The following is a 23,578-nucleotide window of genomic DNA, read 5'->3' on the forward strand; positions in this document are numbered from 1 at the left end:
GGACTATTAATTAGGAGAAGAGTCTTCCCTCCTTCCTGGGCTGTGCTGACCTTCTCATTTTTTGTCTCTGACCATTAGCAGTCCCATTTGGCCAGATAATTCCATTTGAGTGCACAGTCAATCCAGCAGCATGGTCAATAATTTTGTCTAGGATCAAATGTCTATTGCTTATCAGGAGCTGATGCCATTTTAAATTACAGTCACCACACTCCATTTCCCTGACCTTTTTTCCCCATTTAAGAGCATTAGAAGCCTTCGCCCTGGCCCGTTTGGCTCAGTGGTTAGAGCGCCGGCCTGCGGTCCAGAGACCCGGGTTCGGTTTCCACTAAGGGCACGTACCTCGGTTGCAGTTTGTCCCTGGCCCTGGTTGGGTCGTGCGGGTGACGGCCACTTGATGTGTCCCTTTCAGGTCGATGTTTCTCTCTCTCTTCCTCTCTCTCCCTCCTGTTCTGTCTGAATAAAGAATGGAAAAAAGTCCTTGGGTGAGGATAAAAAACAAACAAACATTGGAAGCCTTCAAATTCGGGTCTTCTTCTGTCAGTTAGGGTCTCTACTTCCACTAAGACTCACCTCCCACTGTGTGAATAACAGCAAATAACATTAAACCTCCAAAATCATTCATGTCTGATTATTATTATTATTTATTAAAATAATTTTTTTTTCTTTATTGATTTTAGAGAGAGGAAGAGAGAGTTAGAAACATCGATGAGAGAGAACATCCATTGGCTGCCTCCTGCATGCCCCCCACAGGGGATCTGGCCCACAACCTGGGCATGTGCCCTGACTGGGAATTGAACTGGTGACCTCTTGGTGCATGCATCAGTGCTCAACCACTGAATCACACCGGTCGGGCATGTCTGGTTATTTCTGTCATTGGCTCAAATTGAAGTCTGCCTTGATTGTGTGACCAGGGATCAATAAGAATTCATGTCCAAAGCTGGAGAAAACTGTTGGTATCTTTGTTTTCAGCATCTGTCATCAGCTTTCGTCACATATTTCAATTAAGTTCCTTGCCTTTCTCACTGTCACTTGAAACGTTTTGTTTACCTTGAAGTCTGTGACCTGAACAAATTGTACACTGAGCACACAGAGCTTTGCAGTTATTAGCTAGAGATAAATTATTATTTTTGTACTTCACTGTTGTCTTATTCAAGATTAAACCCCAGTGCCCCTTACACAGGTATTATAAAGCACGTTTTTAGTAGTGTGTTTTTTGTTTTCCTGGAGGACAATTTGTGTGCAGATTCTTCCTCTTTTTTCTCCAGCTTTATTGAAATCTAATTAGCATATAACACTGTGTAAGTTTAATGTATACAATATGATTATTTAAAACATAATGTGTTGCAAAATGATTACACCGTAAGGTTAGTTATTCTCAGGACATATTCATCTTAGAAGTTTGTCCCCTTCTACTGACATCTCCCCATTTCCCTCACCCCAGCCCCTGGCAACCACCATTCTACTTGGAGAGAAATTCTTATTTAACCTAACAGATCACTATATTTCACATTAGTACTATAAACTCTTTTTATTTCTTCTTCTCTCTGGGGTGTGAGGGGGGCAGGGAATGGGTTAGTGCCCCACCTGGGTGCTTCCGTCATACCTGGGCTGTCTCCTGTCTTAGCACACATGACACCATGTTTAAATGGCCTCTTTATGGGTCTGTCTTTACCTTTAGAGTATAAGCTCCTCAAAAACTGGGTTGTGTCCAGTTCCCTATTCCAACTTAGGCTCCCAGCACCACCTGGCTCATTAAATAAACAAGCCCCAAATCTCTTGATTACACTGAGATCTGAAAGGAAAGTAACCACAGAAGGTGGTCAGTCTTTTGTTTAATTGCCCAGTTAGGTGACATAAAGCCACACAGGTGTTTAGGAAGAACCATCTGTCATATAAGGAAGACTGAAAGTTTTTTAAACTAAGCCTCTTGGTGTTCTTTGCAAACAATGGGAAGAAAGGATGATTGATTGCCTGTGTAATTAAAACCCTAAGCTTTTGTTGAGACACTGAAACACTTTGTGAAAAGACCAAGTCTCCTCTGAAGCCCCTCTCGGGCGCTGGCCTTCTGCGGTCTTGAGCCACCACAGACCTGGTGCGAACTGAGCCGCGGAGTCACAGAGCTCAGCTCCTTGTGCGCCACACCAGAACCTCTGTCGTCTTAAAAGGCTCACTGAAGCTTCTGTTCTGTCCTTTGTGTATCGGTGGAACACTTGGGGATAAAAAGTATTTTACAAGCAAGTGGAACTACCGACATTAGGGTCTTTAGAAGCAAATTCTAGGAATTTCAAATGACTTTGTCGTGTCACAGTATTAATTAGACCTCTGTAAAAGGAATGGGCTCATTTGCTTAATCAGGCGTCGTCTGAAGGACAGGCCCAGCAAGTAAGCTGGCTCAGGCACAGGCTTGTTTATTGTGTTTTCCCCGCTATTTTAAATAGCTGCTGTGATGGGGCCACTGGCTGTTCCTCCCGTTCCTGTCCACCCTCCAGAGGTGGACGCGGTTCACAGCTGCACGGCCCGGCGCACGTTGTAAAGAAGGGAAAACGGGAGAGGGTGCTGAGAATCCAGAGCCACTCGCTGAGCAGCCTTTCAGACACACACCGTTTCTGAAAATGAGGATCTACAAACCACAGGATTCTCTAGCAGCTTCAGCAGAAGTTATTTCTCCAAGGACAGCAAAAGCTAAAGAAAGAATACCAGGCATTGTCACAACTGTTAGCCTTATGTACCTGGAGCCAAAAGTAATTAGGTATGCCCTGGCCAGTTTGGCTCAGCGGTTGAGCGTCGGCCTGCGGACCAGAGAGTCCTGGGTTCGGTTCCCGCTAGGGGCACGTACCACCAAAAAAAAAAAAAGTAATTGGGTGGGTTGAGGTTAATGAATATCCGAGTGTTGAAACCAAATATATGTCCACCTCTCTTTCCTACTCAGCTTTGGTTTGATTTTCATGGAAATATTCTTTAGGATGAGAGAATATTGGCCTGGCCAGTGTGGCTCACTGGTTGAGCGTCAGCCCATGCACCAGAGGTCAGCTTGTTCAATTCCCCATCAGGGCACATGCCAAGGTTGTGGACCCAAACCCCAGTGAGGGGCATGCAGGAGGCAGCCAATCGATGTTCTCTCTCATCGATGTTTCTATTTCTCTCTCCCTCTCCCTTCCTCTCTCTCTAAAAATTAATAAAGAAAACACGACACACAAAGAGAACATTGGATCCACTTGCCACAGGGACACCCCCACCCCCCCGTCCTTCTGTGGTTGGCCGGGTGGAGAACACAAGGGGGGTGTGAGGCTGGTGTTGAGAGGAGAGGCTGGCAGTGGTAATCAACGTAAGTTGCTCTGATACCAGTCTGACAGATAAATGAAAATTTTTATAGAACATTCTGTGCCTCTGGAAAACTGTTTGCTAGGATGATAATATCTGTTCCCACCAGCCAGAGGAAAATGTACCATCCTAATTCTAGGCTCACCATGATGGAAGCATCCATCTCTAGGGCTTCCAGAATGTGTTTCTATGCAGACTGCTGATCACCACCCCTGTCTGTGAAGTGGCTCATTCACCTTGGCCTCAACCTGTTTGACACATAAACAACCCTCAGCCAAGCGAATCATGCTCTGCCCAGGCATGAATCGCTCTTCTGCCTCTTGTGCGCATATGTCCTGTGGTGTATTTGGTTAGCACATTGTACAAATATGGTTTGAACACTCATATTCCTCTTTAGTAGAGTCAGCTTGCTTCATTCAGGACCACAGAATGCTTGTTCAGCCCTGTCCTGCCATGTTTCTTGGTGATGGGGCCTGACTAACCCATCACCACCGTAAGCAAAGTGTTTCTGAATGTGAGCTCCGTTCTTGACCCTACTTAATGGAGGATATTAGTCATTTTCATAGGAAAGAACTGGTAAGAAAAGAGATTCTATTTTCTGGTGTTTTCTAGTGAAAGTACTAGGTCTCAGAGACATAGAACTGGCTCTATCACCATCTGTGACTGTGGTCAGGTCACCTGCTCTCTCTCTTGTTTCTTCATCTGAAAATCTGTTTCTGATTCGCCTCAGATGTGTTTCCCCCAAACAGTGGAAATACAGTATGAGTTTTTGAAGGAAACTTTCTACAATTATACTTACCATTCTATATTGATGGCCTAAAGTTAAATGGAACAAATAAGCCTTAGGAGTACCACTTAAAGGTTAGCATCAAATCCCCTAACCTATATAGGTAAGAATAATACTTAGAGGGTCCAACAGGAAACCTGTTTGAAAGCTAACTTTCTGGAAGGTCTTTATTTATTTATTTTCAATCCTCACCAAAGGATATGTTTTGCATTGATTTTCAAGATAGGGAGTGGGAGAGACGGACACACACAGACACACACAAAATGATGTAAGCAAAAACATCAATTGGTTGTCTCCCTAACACACCCTGACTGGGGATCGAACCCATAGCTGGGTATGTGCCCTGACTGGGAATCGAACCCGCAACCTTTCAGTGTACGGGACGATGCTCCAACCAAGTGAGCCACACATGCCAGGGATCTAAGGTCTTCTTTAAAGTTTCAAAGTGCCAAAGCTCTCAAGACCCATCTACAAATAAGTAAGAGAAGCGAACCCCATTTTGGGAAATGACTCATTTGACAAAGGCATTATAGATACTTCATTCATTCATTCACTCATTTGTTCTTTCATTCTGCAAATAGTTATTGAAAGCCTGCCATGAGCCAGCCACTGTTCTAGGCACCAGTGATTCAGCAGTGGTCAAAACAGACTAATTCTCTGTGCTTGTAAAGCCTGTTATATTAGGTAAAACAGACAGTACAAATAAATAAATCAAGAATATATCAGGTGGTGTTAAGTGCCAAGAAAAATGTAAAGCAGGGTAAGGGGGATGAGAAGTGTAAGAAGGAAGGGTGCTTCTTTAGACATGAAAGCCAGGGAAGGTCTCTGATAAGTTGGTGTTCGAGCAGACACCTGAATAATACGAGGAGGTGAACTATAAGAAGAGTACTCCAAACAGTGATATCCGTAAGTGCAAAGGCCCTGGGACAGGAGTATGCTTACCCATATCCAAGAAACAACAAGTAGGTACTATTGCTGTATTAGAGTGAAGAAGAAGAGACTAGTGGAAGATGAAATCTGAAAGATGCCCATGGACCTTATTATTTAGCTCCTATAGACCATGTATAGAACTCAGCTTTTACTCTGAGTGAGGTGGGAAGCCACTGGAGAGTTATGAGCAGAGGACTGATATCATTTTGACATGTTTTATTAATGAACACTCTGGTTGCTACTTGAAAAATGGACTGAAAGGGGCCAGGGTAAAGTCAGGGAAGATAAGGTAGTATTGAAATATTTAAGAAATAAAGGTGACAAGGCCAGTATGGTAGTAGTGGAAGGGAGGGATGGGATTGGGTTCTGGAGATATTTTGAAGGAACAGTCCAGGAATTTGCTGGTAGGTTATAGGTGAGATGTGAAATAAAGAAAAAGAAGCAAGACTGTGCTCAGCGGTTTTAATATGAGCAAGCAGAGGAATGTAGCTGCCACCGGTCTCCATGAAGACTGATGGAGGAGCAGGTGTGGGGAGAAAATGAAGAACTTGGCTTGGGACATGTCAAGTCTGAGATGTTCATTCATGTGGAGAGGTTGAGTAGATAGTTGGATATATAGGTCTAGCATTCAGGGGTAAGACTGGTAATTGAGATATAAATTTAAGAGATGTAGTCATGGGTCTGAATGAGATCATGCAAGGGAGGGTAAGGGGTGAGTGTGACATAGAAGATAAAAGTGCAGACACAGTGAGACCTGGGGATCAAGCAGATGAATAAAACCAAGGAGGAAGACTGAGAAGGAACTGACAGGAAGTAAGCCAAGACTCAAGAAAGACAGTGTTGTGTGAAAGGAGAGAAGGGGAGCACTCCCCTTGACAAGGATAGAAGAGGCGCTCAGGCCTAACAACACGCATACGATGAAGGCATTGCCACCTACTTCGTGGCTTCTAACCATCGTTGTTCACATTTCACGTGATCTCACTTATCTGTGGAATATAATGAACAAAATAAGCTGATGAACAAAATAGACCCAGAGACATGGAAGTAGGGACCAGACTGACAAACCTCAGGGAAAGGGGGCGATGGGGGAGGGCTGGAAGAGAAAAACCAAAGAACTTATATGCATATATGCATAACCAATGGACACAGACAACAATACTGTGAAGGTGGGGGTGGGGGGATGGGAGCTGGGACGAGGGTGTCAATGGAAGGGAAAGGAGAGATATCTGTAACAAAAATAAATTAAAAAAAAAAACAAAAAACAAAAATAAATGAGCAACATGCTAAAAAAAAAAGAAATCAAGAAATACAGAAAATAACAAGTGTTGGCGAGGATGTGGAGAAATTGAAAGCCCTTGTGCACTGCACTGTTGGTGGGGATGGAAAATGGGGGAAACAGTATGGAGGTTCCTCAGAAAATTAAAAATAGAATTTGCATATGATCCAGCAATCCACCTGCTGGGTATATATTCAAAAGAACTGAAAGCAGGATCTTGAAGAGATATTGAACATCCATGTTTATAGCAGCATTATTTACAACAGCCAAGAGGGAGAAGCAACCCAAATGGCCACTGATGAATGAATGGATAAACAATATGTGATATATACATACAACAAAATAGAAGGAAATTCTGTCAGATGCTACAATGAGGATAAAACTTGAGGACATTATGCTGAATGGAATAAGACAGTCACAAAAAGACAAATACTGTATGATTCCATTTATACGAGGTATTCAAGATAGTTGAACTCACAGAAACAGAAAGTAGAATTGTGGTTGCCAGGGGCTGTGGAGAGGGGGAAATGAGTTGTTCAATGAGCATAGAGTTTGTTTTGAAAGATGAAAAGTTCTAGAGATTTATTGCACAACAGTGTGAACATAGCTAACACTACTAAACTATACCCTTGAAGATGGTTAAGATGGTAAATTTTATGTTATGTGTCATTTACCACAATTATGAATCAATCAATTAAACAAGAAAGAATAGTGCCCTGGCTGGTTTGGCTCAGTGGTTAGATCATTGGCCCGCAGACCGGGGAGTTCTGGGTTCAGTTACCGCTAAGGGCATGTACCTCGGTTGCAGTTCGTCCCTGGCCCTGGTTAGGGTCATGCAGGTGGCAACCTGTCAGTGTGTCTCTCTCACATCAATGTTTCTCTCTCTCTCTCTTCCTCCCTCTCTCCCTCCTGCTCTATCTGAAGATAAATGCAAACATATTCTCGGGTGAGGATTAAAAATAAGAAGAAAGAATAGCATCTCTGAAGTCAAGTGAAGAAAGGGTTTTAGGAGAAGGGAGTAATCCACTGTGTTAAATGTTCCTAGAAGGTTGTAGAAGATTAATAATGATCCCTAAAGATATTCAGTCCTAATTCCTGGAATCTGTAAATGTTACCTTATAAGGGTAAAATAAAGACTCTTTGCAGATGTGATTAAGTTAATGTTCTTGACATGGAATCATTATCCTAGATTATCCTAAATCCAATGATAGTATGCTCATCAGAGAGAGGCAGAAGGAGATGACACGAGAAGAGGAGGAAGCAGTGTGACCACGAGGCAGAGTGGAGTGATGTGACCACAAGTCAAGGAATGCTGGGGGCCACCCCAAGCTGGAAGAAGCAAGAAATGGATTCTTCCCTAGAGAGTTTATGGAAAGAAGGCCCAGATGACACCTTGATTTTTACCTGTGGAACTGATTTTCAACTTATAGCTTCCAGAACTATGAGAGGATAAATTTCTGTTGTTTTAAGCCCTCGAGTGTACGGTAATTTGTTATAGCAGCCATAGGAAACCAAGACAGAGGTCAAATAAAATGAGGACTGAGACATAACCATTGGATTTGGCAGACTGGAAGTGGGACCTGCTGGTGACCTAGACAAATGCAGTTTCTGTAGAGTCATTGGGGAAAAACTCTTCGAAGTGAGTACAAGAAAGAAGTGGAGGAAGAGAAGTGGACACAGCAAGGCTAGACAAATCTTCCACGTCATCTGTACGAGAAAGCAGAAAAACGGGATTCTTGCTGAGGAGGACATGCAGAGTCAAGGGACAAGTTTTGTTGTTGTTTTTCTTAAGATGGGAGATGTTTTAGCAGCTTATATGCTGATGAGATTGCTCTAATAAAGAGGAGAGGAAACGTGATGCAGGACAAAAACAAGAGAAAAAGGACAAAGGATAAGTCCTTTACTAGATAAGAGAAGATGGGACAGGGCTAAAGTGAAGGGGCTCCTCACCAAAATACAACAAAAACAGGGCATGAGCATTTCATCGTCACAAGAACAGAGAAGGCAGAGTGCATGAAGGTGCAGGTACAGGTGAGTTGGTAGGTTGCTCATGGGAGAATGGGGTGTTCTCTTCTGGATGCTGCTACTTTTTCAGTGAAATAAGAAGCGAGGTTACCAGCTAAGGATGAGGACTGGGAGAGAGGAGGTATTAGAGGTGTGAGGAGAAAGAACAGGGTATGAGAAAAATCATTGGAAGTTGACTAAGAAAATGGGAAAGAAATGCTGGGCAGTACCAAGGGCCCACTTGAAGTTCTTATCTATGAATGTGTGGTTGTGTGTTTACTCAACATTCTTTAGTTGCCCAAGGACAGATTGAGGGTTGGATTCAACTAGGGTTGGGGATTTATCAGCTGGTATGATTGAGAGAGAGAGAAACAGAGTTGCTGTGATTTGAAAGGGAGAGACCACATGATGGACCATGAGATCTCTAAGCCTGGGAAGGTGGCACATGAGGACATGAGGGTTTTGAGGGACAGTGAAGAAACAGCAGGCTCAATAGATTGGTGTCCTGAATTCTTAGAACTGGGGTTCAGCGGGAATGATCTGGAAAGACAGGAAATGGGCAGGAGAGAATGGGAGGCTTGACTCCTCCTTTCAGCCAGCTGGGGTCCTCTTGGTCTGAGGCCTTTTCTGCATATTCACTCACTTTCCTTGGACATTTCATTTTGGGATTTGGGCTGAAACTTGACTACGTTGAGAGAGTTCCAGAGCTGTGACATTTTGTGATACTGTGACAGGAATGGAACTATGTTAGTATCTCTTGAACAACTAGCAAAAAGAAAACTAGAGGGAATCACCCAGTCACCCATCTCAATTCTCTCATTTTACAGAAGGGGAAATTGAGGTCAAAGAGGGTAAAGTGACTCATGTATGATTACGCAACAAACTGGAAACTCCAATTCAGACCTCCAGCCTCAGAATTCACACTCCGTATTGCCCTATATTCATTCTGACATTTTCTTCATTAGCGTTGGTTCAGTACCTTGGGATGCCATGACTTCAGCTCCTTGAGCATCCTCAGGGCTCTGCTGCTTCCATATCCTTCTGTCTTTCCCTTCACATTTCCATTAAGAGAACCACATTTATTAAAAAGAGATGGCCTCGCCCTGGCCGGTTTGGCTCAGCGGTTAGAGCGTCGGCCTGCGGTACAGAGAGACCCGGGTTCGGTTCCTGCTGGGGGCACGTACCTCGGTTGCAGTTTGTCCCCGGCCCTGATTGGTCATGCGGGTGGCAACCACTCGATGTGTCCCTTCACGTCGATGTTTCTTCTCTCTCTCTCTTCCTCTCTCTCCCCCCTGCTCTGTCTGAACAAAAAATGCAAAAATGTCCTCGGGTGAGGATTAAAAAAAAAAAAAAGAGATGTCCTCTAAAAAAATCCTTAGGGATCTACATAATTATCTGTTTCTCCTTCCACACAACATTAAACCTATTTTATTTGTTTGTTTGTTTGTTTTACCCTACCTCTGGTCTCTCTCTCTCTATAAGATGTTTCCTTTGCTGAAAATAGTGCCTAGGATTGTTTTCGTCTCTCTAATTCATGCTTATCTATAACACATCAGCTTAAATGTCATATCGTCAGAGAGCCGTCCCTGACCTCCACTCATGAATCTATTTTATTTAAGTGCAGGGATCTGCCTAACAAATATTATTCACTCACTAATCAGAGAAACTTTGTAGTCAAATTTGCTAGCTATTTACATTCTTTGCAAAAATAGTGCAAAAAATAACTAAAGTGGGGAAAGCAAGTCCAGTTCCTCTAGTCTAAATAGATCAGAATGTCTCACTGTTGAGTAGTCATCAACATAGGGTGGCGAGGGGTCAGTAGAGAGAGTAGGCTCTTATTTTTACTTCATTGACTCCCTTCTCTCCGTACCCTATTTTCCTGATAGGTTTTCCCTAGTAGTGCCCATACATTGTGGTGGGGGCAACTGAGTAAGAATCTCAGCCTTAATAATGCTTCCAACGTAGGGAGTACTAAAATGTTAGAAATACTCAAGAAACGGTGAAAATCGCGTCTAACTTTTAAACTAGGGTTTAAGTCTTGGATTCTGAGGCTAGGTTATAGCTGTTTTTTAAGGCAATTCACTTAATCATTCTGGCCCTTAAGCTTTTTTAATCTGTGAAATAAGGGTCTTGGTTCAGTGGGTTTCAAAAGTCTTATATTTGGCCCCTCTCTAAGCATTGGTGGCATAAATTTGCAGAGGACCATTTTTTAACATTCATTCCTAGGAAAATCCTAAACTCTTATCTCGGAGTGGCCTCCTTTCTGAGCCCCTAAGAGGCCTGCTCAAACTGGACCGAAAGTTAAATAAAACACAGTGCCACTCTGGGCTCTACACATTTTATTTTCTAAGCCTATATGTCTGTCATAAGTGATTAAAGGGTATTAAATCGGTGGTTATAAAAAAGGTTTATGTTTTGGGTAGACAGTTCTGCAAGATAACTTCTGGGCACTGCTAAACTCTGAGATTTAATAACTACTTGAATTGCAGAGTAAATTAATTAAGGTCAGTCCAGTTCACAGCCTTTGCTTTCTCTAGGTAGCTGGGGACTGATCTCAAGGTGTTTCTTCTGTGAGGGAAGGCTGGAAGAAGAAGAAAATGAGCAGCCAAAGTGGTTAAATATCTTCTGAAAATGCTACCTGCAATTGAGGTGCTTTCAGGACTATCTGTGCACAATTATTAAACCTTTCATCAGCACACCAAAACGGTGACTTTGAGTGTGTGTATATAACTTATACCTTGATAAAACTGACTTTCCAAAAAATACCTGTAAGATGAACTCCTGGTTCCCAAGTCAACATTTCAAGCAAGTTCCTCTCACCCTTTGATGGCAGATAAACAGCTGTCCCATTCAGAAGGGCCCTCGACTTTCCTGTCCTGCAATCCAGGGTACTTCTGACTCAGCGTGAGCAGTAGTTGTCTATGTCCTTACGTAGTGACAAAGTAGAAAGAAAAAAGAGGTTACTTGTTTCTTCATCTTTAATTTCTTAGCTTTCTCCTCTGTTCACTCTTTATGATCAGAGGGCCATCGGCATGGCAATTTATTTTATGCACCTAGAGCAGCAGTTCTAAAAACTATTGTTTAAAAGAAGAAAAAATGACTCTGTAAGACAGATATGTAATAGCCTTGAAAGATGTAATATAAAAGTTGACACTTGAGTAATGGGGAAACATTAAAATAACTTCATTTTCGCCCTGGCCGGTTTGGCTCAGTGGTTAGAGTGTTGGCTCTCAGACCAAAGAGTCTCGGGTTTGATTTGGGTCACGGGCATGTGCCTCGGTTGCAGTTCGGTCCCTGGTCCTGGTTGGGGTCGTGCGAGAGGCTATCAGTTGATGTGTGTCTCTCACATCGACGTCTCTGTCTCTGTCTCTCTCTTCTCTCTCTCTGTCTCTCTCTCCCACTCTATCTGAAAATCAATAAAAAAATATCCTTGGGTCAGAATTTTAAAAAAAAATTTTTTTTTAATAAATAAACAAAATAACTTCATTCTCTTAAAGATGTTGGGCAAAAGAGGACCAAATCTTGCAGTGTGGATAATGAGAAAATATCTCAGATGGTCAACGTTTCTGCAAGGCCCAGCAAATGGTTATGTGTATTAGTTAATATTATCTTCCCAGCATGATATCACACACCAAAAAAATAAGCACTCTACGTTGAGGAAGGCACTGGGAACATTACTGTGAAGATTAATTTGGCTGTCTACTGGTGGAAAGATGATAGATTTTTGTTTTCTGAATCTCTGTGTTTTTCGGTTTTCCAGTAATGGCTATGTATCTGTTTTATACGAAAAAGAAATTTTTTTAAGCCCTGGCCGGTTTGGCTCAGCGGTTAGAGCGTCGGCCTGCGGTCCTGAGAGACCCGGGTTCGGCTCCCGCTAAGGGCATGTACCTCGGTTGCAGTTTGTCTCCGGCCCTGGTCGGTTGTGCGGGTGGCAGCCACTCGATGTGTCCCTTTCACATCGATGTTTCTCTCTCTCTCTCTGTTCCTCTCTCTCCCTCCCACTCTACCTGAACAAAAAGTGGAAAAATGTCCTCTGGTGAGGATAAAAAAAAAAGAAAAGAAATTTTTTTAAAGTGAATTGGGGCTAAAGGGGCCTCCTGCTGCTTTCCCTGACATTAAGCTAATAGAAAGGAGACGAGACCTTCTCTGCCTTGTTTTGGGGGCTGTGGTCTGTCTGGGGTTCTGTCTGAGAAGAGTGCTCACAGATTGGTGTTGGGGGGGGGAGCACAAGGCCACATTACAGAAGAGCCTTCAGCACTGGACTGACATTTACACTCTCTAACAGAGCGTTTGTGTAACTTTGCAACTGGGAAAAGTTACTGATGCTCTATGTGTTACCCAAAACAACCCAGAATGCATCTGGTCACTTGAGGATCTGTTCGCTTTTCTGTCAGGAGCCAGGAAATGGTGAGAGGGAAGAAGGTGCAAGTCACAAACAAGCTTATCTTTTGCCCCAAGAATGTGGGGATACTTGACGATCAGAGGAGGTACAGAATTTGGGAGGTCCCTTTTTTGGGAATACGCTTCATAAGCACATATGCTACCAAACAAAGGCCATTGTTAGCAGTCTGTACCCAGAACACATGTTTGGTGGGGCTACAGAGAGGGGCGTGTGTGATGCCGGTGCCAGGAACTCATCCTCAGAAGTAGCAAACATTTACTGGTGCGTCCAACATTACGCACTTAAGGCTGGGTGCTGGGGGTGCTCTGGAAGACGTTCATTCATTTAACATATATTTACTGAGCACTTTCTGTAAATACGACAGGCAAGGTCTTTGCTCTTAGTTTACATTTAGAGGAGAAAAGAGACTAATGATATATAAATTAATTCAATAACTTCAGATTATTGTAATGCATTGAACAAAATAAACAGGGTGATGTACGGGAAAATGACTGGGGCCGGACGCCGCACTTCAGATAGTGTGATTAGGAAGGGACTTGGCATTGGAGCAAAGATCTGAAGGGGAAAACAGCAGCTGTGTGCGGCCCCACCCAGGGAGGATGCAGCAAGGCAGACCTGGGAAACAGCATGTGCAAGAGCCCTGGGGCGAAACCTGGCTTGGCCTGTTGAACAGTGAAGACAGACAGACTTAGAGCAATTTGGGGATAGAAAGGCAGGTTTGATAAATATTTATGGGAGGAAGCCTGGACAAAATACTGACAACTGGGAATACTAGTCAGCCTGCAATTTTAAAAATAGGCAGAGAAACGGCTCCTGGGCTGGGGTGGGCTTGAGGGACTGAGGAAGTTGCTGTAGTTGCAGAGGAAGGTTCCTCTGGGGAAGAGAGGCTTGAGCTGGGCTGTCAGATACAGGCATGCATGAGGGATGAGAGAAACGGTGAAATCACAGCTGCCGCGGGCGTGAGCTGTGCCGGGAGCACAGAGGGCGCGGCTGGTTTGGCTGGTGCTGTGGAGCAGCAGCAAGCAGTGCAGGTTTTGGTGGAAATGCTCGCTGTGTGTGCACAGATGCTCTGCTGCCTTTATGTACAGGAGACAGGCCTGAGGAGGAGGCAGAAGCCGATTAGCCTCGGGTGCTAGGCTTGCAAGTTTATTCTATGGCCACAGAAAACCTTTACAAACACTCTACGGGGATGTGAACCTTTCCCTTCAGAAGATACCAACGAAAGAAAGTGCCTTCCTGGAATTATTGAGATAGCACATCTGCTGGGCTGCTGATTCCCTTGGAAACACTGTGTCTAACCTGGCCACGTGCTTCTGGTCCACACACATGAATCACTCAATAAATCCTTGTTTACCAATTCCAAATCACAGCTGATTTTCAGACCATCTCCATCTCTTCCACAGGCTGTGAGTGCAAATTAGAAAGTTCAAAATTGAATGTGAAGATTTACTCGTTCTCCTCCCCAAAAGATTTACTTCCCTTTGGGTTGTTTTGTTGTTGTTGAGTTCTTGCTTATTATTAAGTTATCACTCAGCAGAGTCACAGTTGGTCATCATAGATTTTTTTCCCCTTTGCCTTTCTTCGTCCCTGATTCTTTTTCCATGTTCCTTGTTGTGAGGATTGGAGATTATGCATGTAATGTTCTTAGGTCATGGTGCCTACTAGTTGCTCAATAAATGGTGGTGGTCATTCTCTATTCGTGGCTGCTTCTTGTATAGCACTAACATGCTGCTACAAACAGTCAGCACACTAGCGCAGTCCTGGAGTTGTTATTTCTACTTCACAGCAGAGCCACTGAGCCCCAGAGAGATTAAATGATCCTTCCACTGTAAAACAGCTTGGGGGGGCCAGAATACACTGAACTTCGGGTCTCCTATCTCCTGGGCCTGTCTTCTCACTCTTGGGCCACTTGTCAGTGGAATCACAGAGAATATCCCCAGACAACACAGTGATACAAAACAAGGCACTGGGGGAGGTCCAGCTCCTACTGGGGGCCGGGGGCTGTGTTGGGGAGCTCCGCCAAAGGACTTCTGCTGTCACCACTTTGTAAGCCCAAGGGGCCCGTGGAACAGTGGCAAGGAGCTCGGACAGACAAGCCTCCCCGAACTCCGCAGGTTGCCTAAAGCTTGAGATACACTGAGGATTTAGAATCGAAGCAGTGGTGGGTTTTGTGTTTGTTTGTTTGTTTGTTTGTTTGTTTGTTTGTTTGTTTTTTAAAGAAGTTAACTGACCAATAGATAATTTCCTACAAAGAGGCAGAAGACCGCTGCCTGTCGATCCCCCTCACCTGCTGTTGTGGAGTCTTAGATATCAGTAAGTTAACAGAGCCATTTCTATGGAAACAAGCTCTTTATTTCTCTTTTGTTGGAATCCTACTGGTTCATGGTCTGGGCTTCCATATTTTAAAAGGAAAGAAAGAAAGGAAGAGAAAATCCAACATATGCCATCCCAAGTACTAGTCTTTTGTTCCTTGGAGTGAACAAAGCCCATTTAACATCTAAGAATGCCAGCCCCATCTGTGGATAAGAAGCCATTTCCTTATCCAAGGCTCAGATAAAAACTAAAAGCTTACGTGTCATTTTTTAGGTTGCAACGTGGGCTATTCATTCCTGTTTCGTTTTACAAAATCTGTTGAATTCCGTGGCGTTGAGTCAACATTTTTCAAGGGCTGTGTTTTTGTTAAGGTTGTTGAAAGCAGCTAGCCAAGGATGCTCTTTCCAGGAGGAAGGCTGCATCTCCCAGAGATGTTTCAAAGGCAACAGTTTACTGGAAAGCAGAGAGCTGTCATTTCAAATCATGGTTTCCGGCACCCCAGTGGGACGGGGAAGCTGTGTTGTGTCTTGCTCTCCACCTACACTGCATAGATGCCCCCATGCTGGATTGAGGGAGATCAGATGGGATCTTGTCTTTCCTCCATTGGGCAAGTGGCACTATGCCAGCAAACATGCATGAAATCGTACAAAGTGGATTTGAAGTCGATGTCGTTCCCGTGGTTCCTTTTCCTCCCGGAGACCCCCTAGCACTTTGGCCTGGTACATCTTCCACACCAGCCCTCATTCGTATTTGCTCTCCCTGAGCTACAGAGACCATAAAAATCGCTATTATGTTTGTGAAATGGCCAAACATATGCCACAGTCCTCAGATTAGGATCAGTCTGCTGCCTCTGAAACTGTGAATCGAGAGGCCTGGAAGAAAATCTTTCCCCGGGGAGCATGCTTCAGAAACACCCTTCTCACTGCTGATCTGATTTAATCTAAACCACAGTTTCCTCCGACTAGGGATGCAGTGGTTACTTACTTCCCTAGAATTGTGAGGGTTCAACAGGATAACGCTTTAAAACACTTGGCCCACTTCCTGGCACATGGCAAGCCCTTGGTTTATAAGCGAATATTCATTTGTAATATGAGTTCCTGGTCGTCTGGTGAAAGAACAGAGTGTTTGGCCTGTAAAATCGAATTCCCGGAAATGAGAAGCACTAGAAGATGGAGGAGGGGCGGGCACTTAGAAGTCCCCTGTTTTGTTTTGTTTACAAATCCATCTTGAGCCAGCAAGTGTTGTCCAGCTCTCTGCACCCTGGCAGCCTGTGAACTCCGGAGCCCCCAGGGGAGGATGTCTTTCTGTGCCTCCTTCATCTCCCTGGATCCCCTCCCCTCCCCCGTTCCCCCTCCTCTTCAAATATCAACCAGTGCCCAGTGGAGTTCAGTATCATTTCATACTCTTTATCCCCAAGCTCCTCCATGTCTAAGTCTGTGTAGATATACCCTACCCGACCCCCACCCTGTCCCCCCACTTGTTCTGTTCTTATCTCTGTTTTGATTCTCCACCTCCAGCCTCCACACTGCTGCTCAGAAATGAGCAAAGGCAGGGGAGGGGACCAGGACACTGTGACACCCAAAAGATATCTTGACGATGTTCCCAACTGTTGAAACGCATGACCGGGGAAGAAGGAGCGTCTAAATGGATTCCAACCCTGATACTCTGGGGCTGGGAAGTGTTGAGGGAGAAGCAACAAGCTTCATGAATAAATCCCTTATTGATTTCAAATATCCCTAGTAGCTGGAGAACCAAAAAATCCGCCCTGGCCGGTTTGGCTCAGCGGTTAGAGCGTCGGCCTGTGGTCCTGAGAGACCCAGGTTCGGTTCCCGCTAAGGGCATGTACCTCGGTTGCAGTTTGTCCCTGGCCCTGGTCGGTTGTGCGGGTGGCAGCCGCTCGGTGTGTTCCTTTCACGTCGATGTTTCTCTCTCTCTCTCTGTTCCCCTCTCTCCCTCCCACTCTACCTGAACAAAAAAATGGGAAAATGTCCTCGGGTGAGGATAAAAAAATAAATAAAAATAAAAAAAATCCGTGTGTGCTGATTAGTACAGATTGACATGTGCTACTTTGGTATCAAGTCAAAGTGGCCAGCTGGTAATAGACAAAGCGATGCTGAAGTCTGGCAGGCTCTTTTACAATTATTATTTGATTCACACAGCAGCTGCTATACGTAGATTCACCGGTGTTCTGACTGCTGAAGCCCTTCACAGGAATGGATATTAACTGTACTCTTTGTATGTCTGATCTAATCAATTTCATGATGGTGTCCTTATTAGCTGCAGAATAAATTAGAGTAGGGATCAAAAAAAACAATGGCAAAATGACCAAGCTAAAGTTGGGTTGTGGTATAAACAGTTAACAAAGATATTTATCTAGGCGACTCATTTGTAGAAACTCTAAAATATTTTAAATCTAAATAGTTTGAAATCAGTCCTCTAATTCAAAAGCAAGTAACAGCCACTCACCAATGAATGATCCAGCTAAATGATAATAATAAAGGTATCATCAGGTGACTGGGAAACCTCTCATTTGTTTTCTAGACCTACAATCGTTTGTTTTATCGCCATTGTAATCTGAACCTGTAGATACACAAAACAAATAAAGCAAAACCCCTTAGCACCTACTGCAAATATCAAAACACAGTTCTGAGAAACACACCGTTGTGATGAGAAGGAAAGGCCGCAGGGAAACCTGCCTGACCCCAGGCTAAAGAAGCGCTATTAGAATATAATCAGAAGGCTCCACAATTCACCTACACTCTCTCAGGCAAAGCTCCCACTATCAAAACATGTATTTATGTTTGTGCCTTAGAAATAAGGGGTTGTGTGTTTACTCTAAGCCTAAATGGCAAGAAAATGTGTGGTTTCTTAACAGAAAAGTTCCTCCCGAAAGACACCAAAATGCTGGATATATTATTAGGAAAGGAAAACTCATCTAATAGGTACTATTCCATGGCATGCCTCCTTCTCCCGTTGCTGGGGTGGGGGTGAGGGAATGTTCCTCTCATCAGCTGAAAACAACAAAACGCCCTCTGTCTTATTCCTGGGTGTGGAATTCAGGTGGGATAATTAGGACATTCTTGCCGTCCTGCCAATCGGCCCTACACAAGCTTTATCATTGTTCTAGGGGGGTTGTTGTTTGTATCTTTTTGCTCACTGGCAGATAAAACCCAGCATAATCTCATTCCACCAGCGCATTGCAAGAAAAAGACTGTGTTCTTTTTTAAATAAGCAGGAATCAAATATTCATAAGGCATAATGCTAATGAGAATGAAGCGCACTTAGCACGCATTCATCACTGGCAAGGTAACAGGGACCATGAGACACAAGTGTAAAAGCCCAGTTGGTTGAAACTTTCCACGCAGAGGACTTTCTTTGAGCAGATTTTCCCGCATGGCTCTGTGCCTACCTTGTCAGTGTCCTTTCCCATGAAGAGGACCGTAGGCCTTCTGAGCAGCACAAGTCACTGTTGCCTGGCCCTCGGCAGGCACGAGAGCCGCTGCCTCTGCTCGCTAAGTGCCAGGAGCACCTCTAGTTACTGTCATAACCCAGACCACCCCACACATTTCCCAGTGCCTCCGGAGGGGTGGGACCTCCGCTGAGCACCACTGCCAGGAATGTAGTCCGGGGCTTGGAGAGTAGATTGAATCCCATTTAATTTCCAGAGGGTGAATTATTAAAAATTTTAAAAGAGCCTTTGGCTATAGAATCCTGAAAGAATCAGTGTGCAGTATTACAGCCCTTCTCTTCAAACTTAGCGGCGTGTGACCACCCACAGTCTATTCCAGAGCTTGGTTGCAGATGATCCAGCACTTGGCACGTGCTACCAAGTGCTGGGCTGAGAACAGCTTGCTGGACCAGAGCATAACTCTAGTGCTACTCAACTTTTGATTGTCACCCCAGCTGACTCCCAGAGATGCTCCGGGATTCCAGAAATGACCTCAGGAATCCAGTTTCCTCAAGAGAACCAGACTTGAACTCAGTTTCCCTCTGCCCCACTGATTTTGAGAAGAGGTAGAGTCCACAGCTGGGTGACTCTCTGGAGGGCCCTCTGCTGGCTCCAGGGCCAGGCTGGGCCCCGGCAAAGGTCAACTGCAGCCTCCCAGGGCAGGCCAAGGACTGGGCTGCAGGGAGGAGCAATGCGCAGAAATGAGTCGTCCCTATTTTTAACTAAAAGTTTTTAGCTGTTTTTAAGAGGTGTGTGTTTTAAAGCTCCATCAGCGTGATCTTTTCAGCAGAATTTTAGTTTTTGTTTTAGCTATTTTAGTTTGTGTATTCAAATAATTTCCTTCCCTCTTATAAGAAACATTTCTGCCCAGTTTGGGTTACATGTAAAATGAAACAGGAACATTAGCCAAGAATATCTGAGGTGTGTCTGTGCTTCCCTGTTGAAACTGCCTAAGCACCGAACAGGACTCTGTCAGCACTTTTGCTCGGTCCCATTATGTTCACGAGGTACTAGACCCTTTCACAACGACACTCCTCACACCAGGCAGTGACTCTCTCTCCCGTCGGGTCGGAAGGCACAGGCTCCCTCTTCCCCATTAAGAGTTAGTAATGTAGCATTTCTATGCACTGACAACGAACAATCTGTAAAGGATATTAATTTTAAAATTCCATTAATTTTAAAATTCCAGTGTCAAAAGAATACAAACTTAGAAATTACAAGAGAATCCATTTAGGAATAGAAGAGAGAGCCCAGGAATAAACCCTCACATATATGGTCAAATGATTTTCAACAAGGGTGGTAAGACTACTTAATAGGGAAAAGACAATCTTTTTAACAAATGGTACTGGGGGAAAAAACTAGATGTCCACACGGCCTTGGACCCTTACCTAATGCCATGTACAAAAATTAACTCAAACTGTATCCAAGACCTAAATGTAAGAGCTAAAACTATAAAGCACTCTGAAAAAAAAAAAAAAAATAGGGCAAAGGCTTCACAACATTGGATGTGGCAATAACTTCCTGGATATGACAACAAAGGCACAAGCAACAAAAGAAAAAATAGACAAATTGGACTTCATGACAATTAAAAACTTGTGTGCATCGAAGCACACTGTCAGCAAAGTGGAAAGGCAATTCATGGAACAAGAGAAAATACTTATAAATATATAGAGAACTCCTAAAACTTGACAACAAAAATGCTGATTAAAAAATGGGCAAAGGGTTTGACTAGACATTTCTACGAAGAGGCTGTACAAATGGTCAATACGTATAGGAAAAGATATTGAATTTCACTAATCATTAGAAAATGAAAATAAACACAATGAGAAATCATCTCTCACTTATGAGGATGACTACTATGAAAAAAATAAATAAAACAGAAAATGACAATTGTTGATGAGGATAAGGAAAAATTGGAACCTTATGCACTTAAAAAAATTTTTTTTCTTTATTGATTTTAGAGAGAGAAAGGGAGAGGGAGAGAGAGATGGAAACATTGATGAGAGAGAACATCAATTGGCCACCTCCTGCATGCCCCCTATTGGGGATCAGGCCCACAATCTGGGCATGTGCCCTGACTGGGAATCGAACAGGCAACCTCTTGGTGCATGGGTCGACGCTCAGCCACTGAGCCGCACTGGCTGAGCGAACGTTATGCACTTTTAAGAAATTTTTTTTCTTTATTGATTTTAGAGAGAGAGGAAGGAAGAGGGAGAGAGAAATGGAAACACTGATGAGAGAGAACATTGATTGGCCGCCTCCTGCATGCCCCCCACTGGAGATCTGGCCCACAACCTGGGAATGTGCCCTGACTGGGAATCGAATCGATGACCTCTTGGTGCATGGGTCAACACTCAAGCACTGAGCCACACCAGCCAGGCCGCTTATGCACTTTTGATGAGCATGTAAAATGGTACAGCCGCTGTGGAAAACAGTATGGCTGGTCCTCAAAAAATTTAAAAATAGATCTATATATGATCCAGCAATTCCACTTCTAGGAATATACCCCAAAGAACAGAAAGTAGGGTCTTGAAGAGATATTTGTATATCCATGTTCATAGGGATCTTACAGTAGCTAAAACATGGAAGTGACTCAGTTGTCCATCAACAGATAAATGGACAAGCAAAATATGGTATATGCATACAATGAAATGTTATTCAGCCTCAGAAAGAAAAGTTCTTAAGAAGGAAATTCTGACACATGCTATAACATGGACGAACCTTGAGGACATGAAATAAGCTAGTCATAGAAACACGAAGACTGTATGATTTTACCTCTGTGAGGTACCTAGAGTAGCCAAAATCATAGAAACAGAAAGAAGAGTTGTTTTCAGGGCTGAGGGGACAAAAGAATGGGAGTTATTGTTGACTGGATATAGACTTCCAATTTCATGTGAAAAAAATAATGTGTATGTGTAGGTGTAAAATGCTTTGTCCAAATGCCTCAAGCTTAGGAGATAGGCCAACTTTTCTTATTTACCGCAGCCACTTTTTAGGAAAACGTGCTTCCGTGGAACCTGGTGTGGACTGCCCAGTTTCCAGTCTTCAGAAGGGGTTTCGGCAGTGCTTTCATGGGAAAGCAGCTGGGTGTGCAAAGAGGAAAGTGCACAAGGGGATTCTGAAAGAGGCACTGGGCTTCAGTGGGTCGTATGGTAAAACAAGAACCGTCAGGGTGTATCTTCCTAAAAGTAGGAGCACAAATCAAAGCCTATGTTTACTTTTCCTCTTAAGTCTATTAGATGTCAAATGGGTTCTCTCCCAGCATTTCTAGACTGGCATCCTGCCCCATTCCTCGCCTTTGCCCATCTCAACCCCACCTCCCCACTGCCCTTCTCTGCCTGCACAGAGGTCTCCTTCTATGGCCAGTCGGATAACGGCCCCCAAAGATGTCCATGTCCCCACTCCTGGAACCTGTGGTTATGTTGTTACATGGGAAAGAGAAATGAAGGTTGTAGGTGGAATTAAGGTTGCTAATCAGCTGACCTAAAGATAGGGAGATTGTTCTGATTACCTGGCTGGGCCCGATGTAGTTACCGGGTCCTTATACGTGAAAGGAGGGGGCAGAGAAGAATCAAAAGGAAATGTGACTAGAGATGAGGTTAGAGTGATGTGACCTGAGAAAGACTCAACTCACGTTTGCTGGCTTTGAAGATGCGGGAAAAGGCCAAGAGCCAAGGAATGCTGGCAGCCCCTAGAAGACAGAAAAGGAAAAGAAAACGGATTTTTCCTTAAAGCCTTCAAAAGGAATGCAGCCCTGCCAACACCTAGAATTTAGCCCAGTGAGACCTATTTCACAGTCCTGTCCTCCAAAACACTAGAATAATTCCTTTCTATCGTTTAAGCTATTAAATTTATAGTTGTGTAGTATAGCAGCAATAGACAAGTCATATACTTTCTAGCTCAGTCTCCTCAGGACATCCACGGCTTCGCCAGGAACATGAACAGGCATTAGGTCACAGACTTTCTTAGATACGAGAATGAAAATAATGGTTTATTAACTCAGTTGGAAGAGCTGTCAGCCAATAGCAGAGAAACCCTGGTGATAGAAACAAGGTAAGCGCTTATTTCGCTTCCCATAGATGGTAACCCGTTCTTTGCTGGTCTGGTGGTTCTACAGTGTCAATAAGAACCCAGATCCTCCCTGCTCACCCTGGAGTGCAGTCTGGGGGCTCAAGATGCACTCTGTGGTCAACATGAGTACTCTCCAGGCCAGTAGCATGAGGAAGGGGAGGCAAAGGGCATACCCGCTCCCTTCAAGGACACTTCTGCTTATATCTCATTGGCCAAAACTTAGTCATTTAACCAGACCAAGCTGCAAAGGAGGGTGGGAAATGTATCTTTCAGCTAAATATGCCCAGCTAAAATTCAGGGTTCTTGAGGTTTCTGTTAAAAAGAAGGGGGAAAAAAATTACTAGTGAAGAAGAGAAGGAGTATTTGGAAGCAAGCTGTGGTCTCTGTGATCTGATTCACATTCAAAGGCAGAGGAATAGCTGGCCAGAATCCCAGAGCTCCCTCAGGCCCAGTGAGGATCTGGTAATTCTGTGATAGTGTGTATTCTAGTGTGCTAAATTTTAGTTTGTAAGAAACATTCGCTTCACCGAACCCCGTCCAGGGGCTTGTAGATCATGGCGGCTTCCAGATTTGGAGGAATGGAAGAGTTAGGCTACTCAATGAATAAGTCAGCATTCCATCCAGGCCCTGTGAGGTTTTGCAAGGTGGTTAGATGTATGTTAGATTTGGGGGCATATCATTAATTTCCTGTAGGACTGAAGTGATTGGGTCCCTAACCATGCTGATGAAATCATTGTTCTTAAAGCCTCCTTTTATTTATTTATTTTGTTTGTTTTCACATGTTCCTTGATCTCCAAGCTTGTGAAAAGCAGCATTAGACATCTTTGTGGCATTAAAATCTCTGACATCTTCCCACTTTATTGTCTTCAAACCCGTTGAGAATAATTGAGACAGCAGTTAATTTATCTTCCAATTTCTACTGTAAATAATGTCAAGGTGGCTTATTTTGCAGTCTTCTTTATAAAATAGCGCTCTCTATCAAGGGACTTCTTTGTTTACAGAGTTATACTTCTTTTTTTTTGGTCA

At 43.7% G+C, this 23,578-nt stretch overlaps 1 protein-coding gene and 1 non-coding gene across 4 annotated transcripts in view; both read left to right on the forward strand.

Moving 5' to 3' along the window:
• Positions 1-23,578, forward strand: part of GNG2 (G protein subunit gamma 2) — a 111,679-nt gene that overhangs the window by 71,034 nt on the left and 17,067 nt on the right. The gene's annotated exons all lie outside the window — the stretch shown is intronic.
• On the forward strand, positions 5,876-6,001 carry LOC118622673. The gene has a single exon (XR_004958107.1). It is a non-coding gene; the product is annotated as a U6atac minor spliceosomal RNA (small nuclear RNA).

This window comes from Molossus molossus, unplaced genomic scaffold (assembly GCF_014108415.1).
Source record: "Molossus molossus isolate mMolMol1 unplaced genomic scaffold, mMolMol1.p scaffold_m16_p_1, whole genome shotgun sequence".
Lineage (NCBI taxonomy): Eukaryota > Metazoa > Chordata > Mammalia > Chiroptera > Molossidae > Molossus > Molossus molossus.